This window comes from Salvelinus fontinalis, chromosome 33 (assembly GCF_029448725.1).
Source record: "Salvelinus fontinalis isolate EN_2023a chromosome 33, ASM2944872v1, whole genome shotgun sequence".
In the NCBI taxonomy this organism is placed as follows: Eukaryota; Metazoa; Chordata; class Actinopteri; order Salmoniformes; family Salmonidae; genus Salvelinus; species Salvelinus fontinalis.
This window is the reverse complement of record NC_074697.1, coordinates 37,315,226-37,330,189: the sequence shown is the minus strand read 5'-3', so window position 1 is coordinate 37,330,189 and position 14,964 is coordinate 37,315,226.

The window sequence follows — 14,964 nt, the reverse complement described above, 5'->3', positions numbered from 1 at the left end:
AGGGTTACATCATTGGAATTCATTTATTTAGTAAATTGAGAATTGGATACATATCAAGAAGGGCTGATAAGCCTTTTATATGATGTGATGTAAACAGTCAGCAACACATTAACTGTGATAATGCAATGAATGTGCTCCACAATGCACATTTCACCATGCATGATATCTTGATGGCTAGGTTTTTTATATTACTCTTTATAACAAAAATGGTCATGAGGAACAGAAAAAAAATAAGACGAAAATTAATCTCACCAAAAGTTTTGTACTCCCTTGACTCCATTAAATGTGCTCCCAATGGCACCCTATTCCCCACATTGCCCTATGAGTCCTGGTCAAAAGTAGTGTACTGCAAAGGGAAAAGGGTGTCATTTGGGATGTATTTAAACTTTGCCATTCACCTGGATGTTATTCTACTGGGTATTGTAGACAGATTGGCATTTGAGCCTGTTTAAAGCTAGAATCCTTAATTGAAACAATAACAAAGTGGACACACTGCCTTTGTGTTAGTAAAAAGCTGAGCAATGGGCCTGGAGAAATATAACCACTCTCAAACGTATGAAGATCACTTTATTGGTTAATTGCACACAAGGTCCTACTGAAATGTGTCTTCTGCTTTTAACCCAACCCCTCCAAAAGACACACATACAGGTTTTGGAGAGGTGTGGGGGGCTGCTTTAGTAGGCACCAGGGAGCTGTTCTTGCCTTGCTCAAGGGCACAATGACAGGCAATGGCATCTAAGATTTGATACCAGCAACCCTCCAGTTGCCAGTTCACTTCCCGTCAGATTTTTCCCGTCGGTATGGATGCAAGGACTGACCATTATGCATTATATGAAAATTATCATTTTAACTATGTTTTGAGGCTATACAGGGTTTGTTTACGTTGACATAGTTTACAAACATTTCAGTAAAACAAGCTTATATTTGGGTTTCTGTTGGGGTACGAGAATTGAACTAAGCGCATGAGGAATTCAGTTTTTATTCTTAGATTATATTCTTCAAGAATCAAATAATATTATGATGTAGGCTTTAAGGATTCTAGCTTTAACCTTTCCCACGCTACATTGTGCCACATTGATGTTCTTTGTGGCATCTTTTTTAAGGTCATCTGAGCAGCCGATGAACATCTAGAAGAGTTTATTTCAACAGCGGAAGTAGAGCCACATGAGTCAAATCAAATGTATTCGCCACAAACACAGTTTACAGCAGGTATAAAAGGTGCAGCAAAATTCTTATGTGCTAGTTCCCTCAACAGTGCAGTACGTACATTTATCAATAATCAATAATAACAATGAAAAGAGTCAAGTCAAAAATAAGATATAGTAGAAGTAATATAAAAGGTAGTATGCGTAGTAATAATGGACTGGATTTACACTGTATTTACAAATATAAATTGGGTAGTGGAATCTATATTATATATTAGAACAGCAGTGTTGACTGTGTGTGTGTGTGTGTGTGTGTGTGTGTGTGTGTGTGTGTGTGTGTGTGTGTGTGTAAATTTGTGTGTAGTCAGTGAAAACAATTTCTAAGATGCATATACACTCTTAGAAAAAAAATGAGCTCTCTAGAACCTAAAGGGTAGTCCCCATTGGATAACCCTATGAAGAACCTTTTTGGTTCCAGGTTAACCATTTGGGGTTCCATGTATAATCCCTTTCCAAAGAGGGTTCTACATGGAACCCAAAAGGTTTCTCCTATGGGGAAAGCTGAAAAACCCTTTTGGAACCCTTTTTTCTTGGAGTGCAAAGTCTCTAAGGTGCAGGTCTGTGCAGGGAGACAGCTAGGTTTAGCTTTTCAGCAGTCTGATGGCCTGGTGGGTGAAGCTGTCATGGAGCCTTTTGGCCAAAAACCTGATATTCCAATACCGCTTGTCAGATGGTAACAGAGTGAAAAATATGTGGCTTGGGCACTGGATTCCTTGATGATCTTTCACGCCTTCCTCAGACACTGCCTGGTGTAGATGTTCTGGAGGGCAGGGAGTTCACCCGCAGTAATCTATTGGGTCGTCCGCACCACCCTCATTAAGGCCTTCTGGTTGAGGGCGGTTCAGTTTCCGTACCAGGTGATGATGCAGCCTGTGAAGATGCTCTTGTGCAGCTTTAGAACTTGTTTAGGATCCGAGGGTCAAATTTCTTCAGGTGCCTGCTGCACATTCTTCACCACGTGGTGTAGTGTGATTGGACCATGTCATCTTCTCTGTAAAGTGCACGCCGAGGAACTTTAAGCTTTTGACTTTCTCCACTGCAGCCCAGTCGATGACAATAGGGGGGTGCTCCTCCCCCTGTTTCCTGTAGTCCACTATCAGCTCCTTGGTTTTGCAGACGTTAAGGGAGAGGCTGTTTTCCTGGCACCACTGTGCCATGGCTCTAACCTCCTCCCTGTAGGCTGTCTCGTCCCCGTCGACGATCAGGTCCAACCCCGTCTTGTTGTCGGCAAACTTATTGATGGTGTTGGAGTCATGTGTGGCCACGCAGTCATGGGTGTACAGGAAGTACAGTAGGGGGCTGAGCACACACCCCTGGGGGGGGGGGGAGTGTTGAAGGACAGCATGAGGGAGGTGTTGTTGCTTACCCTCACCGTCTGGGGTCTGCCTGTCAGGAAGTCCAGGATCCAGTTACAGAGCGAGGTACTCATACCCAGGGCCTTGGGCTTAGTGTCAAGATGGGAGGGGACTATGGTGTTGAATGCTGAGCTGTAGTCGATGAACAGCATTCTCACATAGGTGTTCCTCTAGCCCAGATGGGGTAGGGCAATGTGTAGTGTGCAGTGGCAATACTATAACACTAGTTATAGTACACTAGACTATTACAACACTGCAAAAAGTATAGACTATGATCCGATTCATCAGATTTGGTAGTACAGTGGCTCCATGCTTCTTGTGCCTATGAGGTATACAGTACCAGTTAAAAGTTTGGACACACCTACTCATTCAAAGGTTTTTTATTTATTTTTACTATTTTCTACATTGTAGATGTCACGCTCGCTATCCTCAAACTCCCTGTCATAAATCAACCAAGGCGCAGCGTGCATGTAGTTCCACATCTTTTAATTAAAGTGAAACCGAAACAATAAAAAAAGAAAACAGGTAAACAGCAAAGAACGTGACGCAACCGAGGTGCACACAAACACAAGATAATTACCCACAAAACACAGGTGGGAAAAGGCTACCTAAGTATGGTTCTCAATCAGAGACAACGATAGACAGCTGCCTCTGATTGAGAACCACACCCGGCCAAACACACAGAAATAGAAAACATAGAACACAAAACATAGAATGCCCACCCCAACTCACGCCCTGACCAAACAAAAATAGAGACATAAAAAGGATCTCTAAGGTCAGGGCGTGACAGTAGAATAATAATGAAGACATCACAACTATGAAATATCACATATGGAATCATGTAGTAACCAAAAAAGTGTTAAACAAATCAAAAAGTATTTTATATTCTTCAAAGTAGCCACCCTTTGCCTTGATGGCAGCTTTGCACACTCTTGGCATTCTCTCAACTGGCTTCAAGAGGAATGCTTTTCCAACAGTCTTGAAGGAGTTCCCACATATGCTGAGCACTTGTTGGCTGCTTTTCCTTCACTCTGCGGTCCAACTCATCCCAAACCATCTCAATTGGGTTGAGGTCGGGTGATTGTGGAGGCCATGTCATCTGATGCAGCACTCCATCACTCTCCTTGGCCAAATAGCCCTTACAGGGCACTAACTACTCTAGATCCACAATGAGATAGGGTGCAGGCCAGGCAGCAGGCTGTTAGCTAGCCTGCCAGCTTAGTGGAGTCTGCCCCTAGCGCAGTCAGTGTAGTCAGCTCAGCTATCCCCTGTAACGGTAATCCTCTTCCTCTTCATCCGAAGAGGAGGAGTAGTGATTGAACCAAGGCGCAGCGTTGTGAAATGACATGATTTAATTAAGACACGACAAAACAACTAAGACAGAAAACGAACTAGACTTGAATTAACTCTGGCAGGCTCTGGCAGATCCTGTCTGGTTGGCGGCTCTGGCAGATCCTGTCTGGTTGGCGGCTCTGGCAGATCCTGTCTGGTTGGCGGCACTGGCAGATCCTGTCTGGTTGGCGGCTCTGGCAGATCCTGACTGACAAATGGCTCTAGCGGCTCCTGACTGACTAACGGCTCTGACGGCTCGGGACAGACGGGCGGCTCTAATGGCTCGGGACAGACGGATGGCTCAGACGGCGCTGGGGAGACGGATGGCTCAGACGGCGCTGGGGAGACGGATGGCTCAGACGGCGCTGGGGAGACGGATGGCTCAGACGGCGCTGGGGAGACGGATGGCTCAGACGGCGCTGAGGAGACGGATGGCTCAGATGGCGCTGAGGAGACGGATGGCTCAGATGGCGCTGCGGAGACGGATGGCTCAGATGGCGCTGCGGAGACGGATGGCTCAGACTGATCCTGTCTAGCAGAAGGCTTTGGCTGCTCCTGTCTGGTGGAAGGCTCTAGCGGCTCCTGTCTGGCGGAAGGCTCTGTAAGCTCATGGCAGACGGGCGGCTTAGAAGGCTCAATACCGACGAGCAGTTTATGCGGCGCTTGGCAGACGGACAGTTCAGGCGCCATTGGGCAGACGGCAGACTCTGGCCGGCTGAGACGCACTGTAGGCCTGGTGCGTGGTGCCGGAACTGGAGGCACCGGACTGGAGACACGCACTTCAAGCCTAGTGCAGGGAGCAGGGACAGGGCACACTGAATTCTCAAAGCGCACTATAGGCCTAGTGCGTGGTACCGGCACTGGTGGTACCAGGCTAAGGGCACGCACCTCAGGACGAGTACGGGGAGAAGGAACAGTGTGTACAGGGCTCTGGAGACGCACAGGTGGCTTAGTGCGTGGTGCCGGAACTGGAGGCACTGGGCTGGAGACAGCACCACAGAGAGAGTGCGTGGAGGAGGAACAGGGCTCTGAAAACGCACTGGAAGCCTGGTGCGTGGTGTAGGCACTGGTGGTACTGAGCTGGGGCGGGGAGGTATTGCCGGAAATACCGGACCGTGCAGGCGTATTGGCTCCCTTGAACACTGAGCCTGCCCAACCTTACCTGGCTGAATGCTCCCTGTCGCCCGACCAGTGCGGGGAGGTGGAATAACCCGCACTGGGCTATGTAGGCGAACCGGGACACCATGCGTAAGGCTGGTGCCATGTAAGCCGGCCCAAGGAGACGTACTGGTGGCCAGATATGTAGAACCGGCTTCATGGCACTTGGCTCAATGCTCGATCTAGCCCTACCAGTGCGGGGAGGTGGAATAACCCGCACCGGGCTATGCACACTTACAGGAGACACCGTGCGCTCTACTGCGTAACACGGCGTCTGCCCGTACTCCCGCTCTCCACGGTTAGCCTGGGAAATGGGCGCAGGTCTCCTACCTGCCCTTGGCCCACTACCTCTTAGCCCCCCCCCCCCCCAAGAAATTTTTGGGGTTTCTTCACGGGCTTCCGTGCTAACCGCGTACCTTCATAAATCCGGTTTTGAGCTTCATTCTCCTGTTTCCAGCCACGTCTCTTTGCTGCCTCCTCATACCACCTCCTGGGCTCGCTGCTTCCATCTCCTCACGAGCGCGGCCCCTGATATTCCCCAATGTGTGCCCAAGGACCTTTTCCATCCAGCTCGTCCTCACAAGTCCAGTAGTCCTGTGTATTACCCTGCTCGAACATACGCTGCTTGGTTCTGGTAATTTGGTGGGTGGTTCTGTAACGGTAATCCTCTTCCTCTTCATCCGAAGAGGAGGAGTAGTGATTGAACCAAGGCGCAGCGTTGTGAAATGACATGATTTAATTAAGACACGACAAAACAACTAAGACAGAAAACGAACTAGACTTGAATTAACTAACAAAATAACAAAATGAATGTGTAGACAAACCTAGACATACGAACTTACAATAAAACACGAAGAACGCACGAACAGGGAAAAATAGACTACACAAAAATGACGATGTACAAACATACCGAACAGTCCCGTATGGTGCGACAAACACTGACACAGGAGACAACCACCCACAACGAACACTGTGAAACAACCTACCTAAATATGACTCTCAATTAGAGGAAAACGCAAAACACCTGCCTCTAATTAAGAGCCATACCAGGCAACCCTTAAACCAACATAGAAACAGAAAACATAGAATGCCCACCCAAACTCACGTCCTGACCAACTAACACATACAACAAACTAACAGAAATAGGTCAGGAACGTGACATCCCCATTGAGACCATGTCTGTGCCTTGATCTAGGTTGGGCAAAACTAAACATGGCAGTGTTTGCTCTAGCAATCTCACTGGAATAAAGACCTCCTCCATCATCGACTCAGTGGGGGGTTTTGTCCAACATATCTCCAGACCTACTCACTGCCACAGTCATACTCTGGACCTAGTTTTGTCCCGTGGAATAAATATTGTGGATCTTAATGTTTTTCCTAGTAATCCTGGACTATCGGACCACCATTTTATTACGTTTGCAATCGCAACAAATAATCTGCTCAGACCCCAACCAAGGATCATCAAAAGCCGTGCTATAAATTCTCGGACAACCCAAAGATTCCTAGATGCCCTTCCAGACTCCCTCCACCTACCCAAGGATATCAGAGTACAAAAAATGGTTAACCACCTAACTGAGGAACTAAATTTAACCTTGCATAATACCCTAGATGCAGTCGCACTACTAAAAACAAAAAACATTTGTCATAAGAAACTAGCTCCCTGGTATACAGAAAATACCCGAGCCCTGAAGCAAGACTCCAGAAAATTAGAACTGAAATGGGCTACACCAAACTGGAAGTCTTCCGATTAGCTTGGAAAGACAGTACCGTGCAATATCGAAGAGCCCTCACTGCTGTTCGATCATCCTATTTTTCCTACTTAATTGAGAAGAATAAGAACGATCCAGAATGTATTTTTGATACTGTCGCAAAGCTAACTAAATAGCAGCATTCCCCAAGAGAGGATGGCTTTCACTTCAGCAGTGATAAATTCATGAACTTCTTTTACGAAAATATCATGATCATTAGAAAGCAAATTACGGACTCCTCTTTACATTTTTTATTTTTTTATTTTATTTATTTTAATCCCCTTTTCTCCCCAATTTTCGTGGTATCCAATCGCTAGTAATTACTATCTTGTCTCATCGCTACCACTCCCTTACGGGCTCTGGAGAGACGAAGGTCGAAAGCCACGCGTCCTCCGAAGCACAACCCAACCAAGCCGCACTGCTTCTTAACACAGCGCGCCTCCAACCCGGAAGCCAGCCGCACCAATGTGTCGGAGGAAACACCGTGCATCTGGCCCCCTTGGTTAGCGCGCCACAAGAGTCGCTGGAGCGCGATGAGACAAGGATATCCCTACCGGCCAAACCCTCCCTAACCCGGACGACGCTAGCCCAATTGTGCGTCGCCCCACGGACCTCCCGGTCGCGGCCGGCTGCGACAGAGCCTGGGTGCGAACCCAGAGACTCTGGTGGCGCAGCTAGCACTGCGATACAGTGCCTTAGACCACTGCGCCACCCGGGAGGCCCCCTCTTTACATTTTTTAATACTATATCTCTTGACACATTGATGAAAATAGTCATGGCCTCTAAACTTTCAAGCTGCATACTGGACCCTATTCCAACTAAACTACTGAAAGAGCTGCTTCCTGTGCTTGGCCCTCCTACGTTGAACATAATTAACGCCTCCCTATCCACCAGATGTGTATCAAACTCACTAAAAGTGGCAGTAATAAAGCCTCTCTTGAAAAAGCCAAACCTTGACCCAGAAAATATAAAAAACTATTTGCCTATATCGAATCTCCCATTCCTCTCAATTTTGGGGGAAAAAAGCTGTTGCACAGCAACTCATTGCCTTCCTGAAGACAAACAATGTATACAAAACGCTTCAGTCTGGTTTTAGACCCCATCATAGCGCTGAGACTGCACTCATGAAGGTGGTAAATTACCTTTTAATGGCGTCAGACCAAGGCTCTGCATCTGTCCTCGTGCTCTTAGACCTTAGTGCTGCTTTTGATATCATCAATCACCACATTCTTTTGGAGAGATTGGAAACCCAAATTCGTCTACACGGACAAGTTCTGGCCTGGTTTAGATCTTATCTGTCAGAAAGATATCAGTCTGTCTCTGTGGATGGTTTGTCCTATACGTACGCTACGGTCACAAGACGCAGGCATCTTTATTGTTCCTAGAATTAGAACAGCTGGAGGCAGGGCTTTCTCTTATATTTTTATGGGAATGGTCTGCCTATCTATGTGAGAGATGCAGACTCGGTCTCGACCTTTAAGTCTTTATTGAAGACTCATCTCTTCAGTAGGTCTTATGATTGAGTGTAGTCTGGCCCAGGGGTGTGAAGGTGTATGGAAAGGCACTGGAGCGACGAACCGCCCTTGCTGTCTCTGCCTGGCCGGTTCCCCTCTCTCCACTGAGATTTTCTGCCTCTAACCTTATTATGGGGGCTGTGTCACTGGCTTACTGGTGCTCTTCCTGTCCAGGTTGGCGCCCCCCTCAGGTTCGTGCCGCGGGGGCGATCTTCGTGGGCTATACTCGGCCTTGTCTCAGGGTAGTAAGTTGGTGGTTTGAAGATATCCCACTAGTGGTGTGGGGGCTCTGCTTTGGCAAAGTGGGTGTGGTTATATCCTGCCTGGTTGGCCCTGTCCGGGGGTATCGTCGGACGGGGTCATAGTGTCTCCCGACCCTTCAAGTCTCAGCCTCCAGTATTTATGCGGCAGTAGTTCATGTGTCGGGGGGCTAGGATCAGTCTGTTATATCTGGAGTATTTCTCCTGTCTTATCCTGTGCCCTGTGTGAATTTAAGTATGCTCTCTCTAATTCTCTCTTTCTTTCTTTCTTTCTTTCTCTCTTTTCTCTCTTCTCTCAGAGGACCTGAGCCCTAGGACCATGCCTCAGGACTACCTGGCCTGATGACTCCTTGCTGTCCCCAGTCCATCAGCTGCTGCTCAAGTTTCAACTGTTCTGCCTGCGGCTATGGAACCCTGACCTGTTCACCGGATGTGCTACCTTGTCGGACGTGCTACCTGCTGTTTTAGACTCTCTCTCTCTCTCTACCGCGCCTGCTGTCTCTAAGTCTGAATGATTTGCTATGAAAAGCCAACTGACATTTACTCCAGAGATGCTGACCTGTTGCACCCTCTACAATCACTGTGATTATTATTATTTGACCCTGCTGGTCATCTATGAATGTTTGAACATCTTGGCCATGTACTGTTATAATCTCTACCCGGCACAGCCAGAAGAGGACTGGCCACCCCTCAGAGCCTGGTTCCTCTCTAGGTTTAAGGCTGGGTTTCTGCATAGCACTTTGTGACATCGGCTGATGTAAAAAGGGCTTTATAAATATGTGGTCATCAAAAAGAAAGGAGGATCAAGGCACTCTTCATATAATTAATTTAAATGCCTTTATTAGTATGGCATGTTTAAAAAACTTTGTTTCTATTGAACATGCCATACTAATGAAGGCATTTTAATTAATTATATGAAGAGTGCCTTGGTCCTCCTTTCTTTTTGATGACCAATTCACCCCTTCTACCAAAGAGCACCTTCTATCTACCAAAATGTACTATTGTGTACCTTAGTAGCGCTTCCCTTCCTCTTCTTTCTACTGGCTTTATAAATGCATTTGATTGATTGATTGACATATTGCGGAGGTGGGTTTTGGGTCATTGTCCTGTTGAAATCAATTGATAGTCCCACTAAGCGCAAACCAGATGGGAAGGCGTATCGCTGCAGAATGTTGTGGTAGCCATGCTGATTAAGAGTACCTTGAATTCTAAATAAATCACTGACAGTGTCACCAGCAAAGCGACCCCACACCATCACACCTCCTCTCCTCCTCCATGCTTCACGGTGGGAACCACACATGCGGAGATCATCTGTTCACCTACTCTGCATCTTACAAAGACACAGCGGTTGAAAACCTAATCTCAGACCAAAGGACAGATTTCAACCGATCTAATGTCCATTGCTCATCTTTATTGACCTAAGCAAGTCTCTTTTTATTATTGGTGTCCTTTATTAGTGGTTCCTTTGCAGCAATTTGACCATGAAGACCTGATTCACACAGTCTTCTCTGAACAGTTGATGTTGAGATGTGTCTGTTACTCTGTGAAGCATTTATTTGGGCTGCAATCTGAGGTGCAGTTAATTAACTCTAATAAATTTATTCTCTGCAGCAGAGGTAAATCTGGGTCTTCCTGTGGTAGTCCTCATGATGGCCAGTTTCATCATAGCGCTTGATGAAACTTGCAAAGTTATTGGAATTTTCCGCATTGACTGACCTTCATGTCTTAAAGTAATGATAGACTGTTGTTTTGCTTTTCTATTTTAAGATGTTCTTGCCATAATATGATCTTGGTCTTTTACCAAATAGGACTATCTTCTTTTTACCACACCTACCTTGTCACAACACAACTGATTGGCTCAAACACATTAAGAAGGAAAGACATTCCACAAATTAACTTTTAACAAGGCACACCTGTTAATTTAAATGCATTCCAGGTGACTATCTCATGAAGCTGGTTTAGAGAATGCCAATAGTTTGCAAAGCTCTCATCAAGGCAAAGGGTGACTACTTTGAATAATCTTAAATATAAAATATATTTTGATTTGTTAAAAAAACATTTGGTTACTACATGACTCCATATGTGTTATTTCATAGTTTTGATGTCTTCACTATTATTCTACAATGTAGAAAATAGTAAAAATAAAGAGTAGGTGTGTCTAAACTTTTGACTGGTACTGTAGGTGCTAGGGGTTGTTTCTGGCCTTGTCTTCATGCTTCTTGTTCTTTATCTTTTACTCAGTGTGGAAGTTTAGGTATTAATCCCCATTCATCTTGACAATGAATGACAGATGGCTTCATTGACATTTTTTTTTAAAGGACCTCATTGTTGTGGGTAGCTGAAAGTTCCACAACAATATTGCTCACATTCTTCACATACTGTAATAAGGCACCATGTGGCTATTTGAACAATGAGCAAAAACCTTCCTTGACTGACTCATGATTAAAACTTTGACATTTGCCTGGATGGCTTTTTACTGGCAGTGGGTATAGTCGACAGCTTAGCATTTGAGTTCATAGACATTTTCCACACATCATTGTGCCACATTGATTTCCTGTGTGGTATATTTTCTCAGGTAATCTGAGCAGCCGCCGAACAACTGAACATTGCTAAAGGACATTAGTATAGCAATAGAATAGATCGTGTCATGTAAACAATGTCATCACAATGCTACCGGGCCCAGGCTACCTTAACAGTGTAGCCTACTATGCACACTCAATTGCCTCTCTATACCTAACCCAAACACGTGGAATATCAGTTTAATTATGACTGTTTCTTTGACTGTTTAAAATTATTTTTTATTATTATCTAATCATCGTGGATATCTGACAAGACAAAAACATTTTTCACATTTTTCACCTGACCAAGCAGTGACATCAATCATGTTTAATCAGATGCAGCTATGACCAGTTGTGGCAGTCGCAGATAAAATGCATTTCATTTATCATCTTTATAACTAAAGAATTTGGTTGCGTTCCCTTGTTCAGACGTTGCATGTATCAACCAATGGCTGCGTGCAATGTCATCGACTGTCAGATTACTTTAACATACGATGTGGTTAGCTGATCCTGGAGTCTAGGTCGAAAATATAATAATCAGGCGCCGTACCAGTAAAAGACTAGCCTATCACAATATATTGACACCCTGGTTTGCGCACCTTTTGAAGTTCAGATGGGAACAGCTAGGCCTAATCGTTGGAATAGTAACTGAAGTCTGGACACTGACTGTAGGCCTCACATGTAGCCTCTTACAATATCAACTCCTACAGAATTAAGTGTTATTTGCAATAAAATTAGACACCAAATGTTAATTTTGTCTCGGGAACAGGAGTAGAGAAATATGATTTCTTTCTTTCAGCATCTTGAGAGAATGTGAATGCACGCTCAGGGACGGTGTTGTGTAGCCTAAACATGAAAAAAAAGCTGACAGTAGAAAGGTTTCCATCCAGATTTTCATGCGAATATACTAAAATCTTCATACAATAACATGCGCATTTTCCCAATAGAGATGGATCCATTAAAGGGGTTCGACCTTAACCCAATTGAGATGGTTTGGGATGAGTTGGACCTCAGAGTGAAGGAAAAGCAGCCAACAAGTGCTTAGCATTTGTGGGAACTCCTTAAAGACTGTTGGAAAAGCATTCCTCATGAAGCTGGTTGAGAGAATGCCAATAGTTTGCAAAGCTCTCATCAAGGCAAAGGGTGACTACTTTGAATAATCTTAAATATAAAATATATTTTGGTTTGTTAAAAAAACATTTGGTTACTACATGACTCCATATGTGTTATTTCATAGTTTTGATGTCTTCACTATTATTCTACAATGTAGAAAATAGTAAAAATAAAGAAAAATCCTTGAATGAGTAGGTGTGTCTAAACTTTTGACTGGTACTGTAGGTGCTAGGGGTTGTTTCTGGCCTTGTCTTCATGCTTCTTGTTCTTTATCTTTTACTCAGTGTGGAAGTTTAGGTATTAATCCCCATTCATCTTGACAATGAATGACAGATGGCTTCATTGACATTTTTTTTTAAAGGACCTCATTGTTGTGGGTAGCTGAAAGTTCCACAACAATATTGCTCACATTCTTCACATACTGTAATAAGGCACCATGTGGCTATTTGAACAATGAGCAAAAACCTTCCTTGACTGACTCATGATTAAAACTTTGACATTTGCCTGGATGGCTTTTTACTGGCAGTGGGTATAGTCGACAGCTTAGCATTTGAGTTCATAGACATTTTCCACACATCATTGTGCCACATTGATTTCCTGTGTGGTATATTTTCTCAGGTAATCTGAGCAGCCGCCGAACAACTGAACATTGCTAAAGGACATTAGTATAGCAATAGAATAGATCGTGTCATGTAAACAATGTCATCAAAATGCTACAGGGCCCAGGCTACCTTAACAGTGTAGCCTACTATGCACACTCAATTGCCTCTCTATACCTAACCCAAACACGTGGAATATCAGTTTAATTATGACTGTTTCTTTGACTGTTTAAATTTTTTTTTTATTATTATCTAATCATCGTGGATATCTGACAAGACAAAAACATTTTTCACATTTTTCACCTGACCAAGCAGTGACATCAATCATGTTTAATCAGATGCAGCTATGACCAGTTGTGGCAGTCGCAGATAAAATGCATTTCATTTATCATCTTTATAACTAAAGAATTTGGTTGCGTTCCCTTGTTCAGACGTTGCATGTATCAACCAATGGCTGCGTGCAACGTCATCGACTGTCAGATTGCTTTAACATACGATGTGGTTAGCTGATCCTGGAGTCTAGGTCGAAAATATAATAATCAGGCGCCGTACCAGTAAAAGACTAGCCTATCACAATATATGACACCCTGGTTTGCGCACCTTTTGAAGTTCAGATGGGAACAGCTAGGCCTAATCGTTGGAATAGTAACTGAAGTCTGGACACTGACTGTAGGCCTCACATGTAGCCTCTTACAATATCAACTCCTACAGAATTAAGTGTTATTTGCAATAAAATTAGACACCAAATGTTAATTTTGTCTCGGGAACAGGAGTAGAGAAATATGATTTCTTTCTTTCAGCATCTTGAGAGAATGTGAATGCACGCTCAGGGACGGTGTTGTGTAGCCTAAACATGAAAAAAAAGCTGACAGTAGAAAGGTTTCCATCCAGATTTTCATGCGAATATACTAAAATCTTCATACAATAACATGCGCATTTTCCCAATAGAGATGTGTTAATCAAACGGACTTTATGCGGATAAAAGGCTGTGCGTGATGGTGACGTAGTGCACATAAAATTAACTTGTCCCTAAATTCCCATGTACCAAATGAAAAATACAAGTTAAATGGGTTTCCATCGCATTTTCAACTCTACTGGTGGTTTTGTCACAAAACTGTTGCGTTGTCTTGGCACATGTGCTCTAGCCAACAGTTCTCACATACAGTGCGAGTAGACTACCTACATTATACGATTAAAAGGCAGTCAAGCATCGATCATCATGTCACCAGAATAAGATCCTCGATATTAATTGCAAAGGAGCATCAAACTCATCACCTTGCACATTACTTACACATTCACCACCCTGTGAAGCTCATCATATCTTATTTCATCTGTAGCCCAATAAACTGCATGCTTTCCCTAGTCACAGTGGGAGAACCACATAACAATCATCGTGTGACTCTACGTTTACTTCGATATGATGGTTATTATGTCAATAGTGGCGCATAACGGTGTTTCCACCGCCATTTCTTGCATAATTAATTTTACCGACACAAAAAGATCACATTATGTCGTAATAACAAATTGTCTGTCAACATTTATAAAATTGTACCGGCATTTCATGTTTCCATCAGCCCGGACTTTTTTCATGCATCAGGTAGTGTGGGTATTGGTAAAGTGTGACACATTCTGAAAATGTGCTTTCCGGAATACAGAATTATCCCATTGTCTTAACCCCCAACATGATACCATTCTAAATAGATTAAGAACTATATTACACTCTAAACATGAGGGGTTCAACAAGGGTTCTTGTAAGATCCTCAAAGTTCTTCTAAGAACTTTGGGGTTCTTGGCACTGAAAATTGCCCTAAAAAGGTTCTTCCATGAACCCCATAGGAGGTGGGGTTCATCGATTAACCTTAGTTGGTGGGGATTCTTGCAGGAACCTAACTGCCCAACTGAAAGATTTGGATTTGAATTTGAAAGGACTGCAGGTCCAGGCATTTAACTGAAACATTTAAAGATCTCCTCAATTTAAGGTAAGGGTTGTGTCCCTTATATGATCTAAATTGATATTGTTTTATGATAATACCGTCTGTCTTTTCATATTTGTGTAAATCTTTATACAATAGAAAATGGACTCAATTCTATGGATATCAATCAATAAAGAGGTAAGAATATG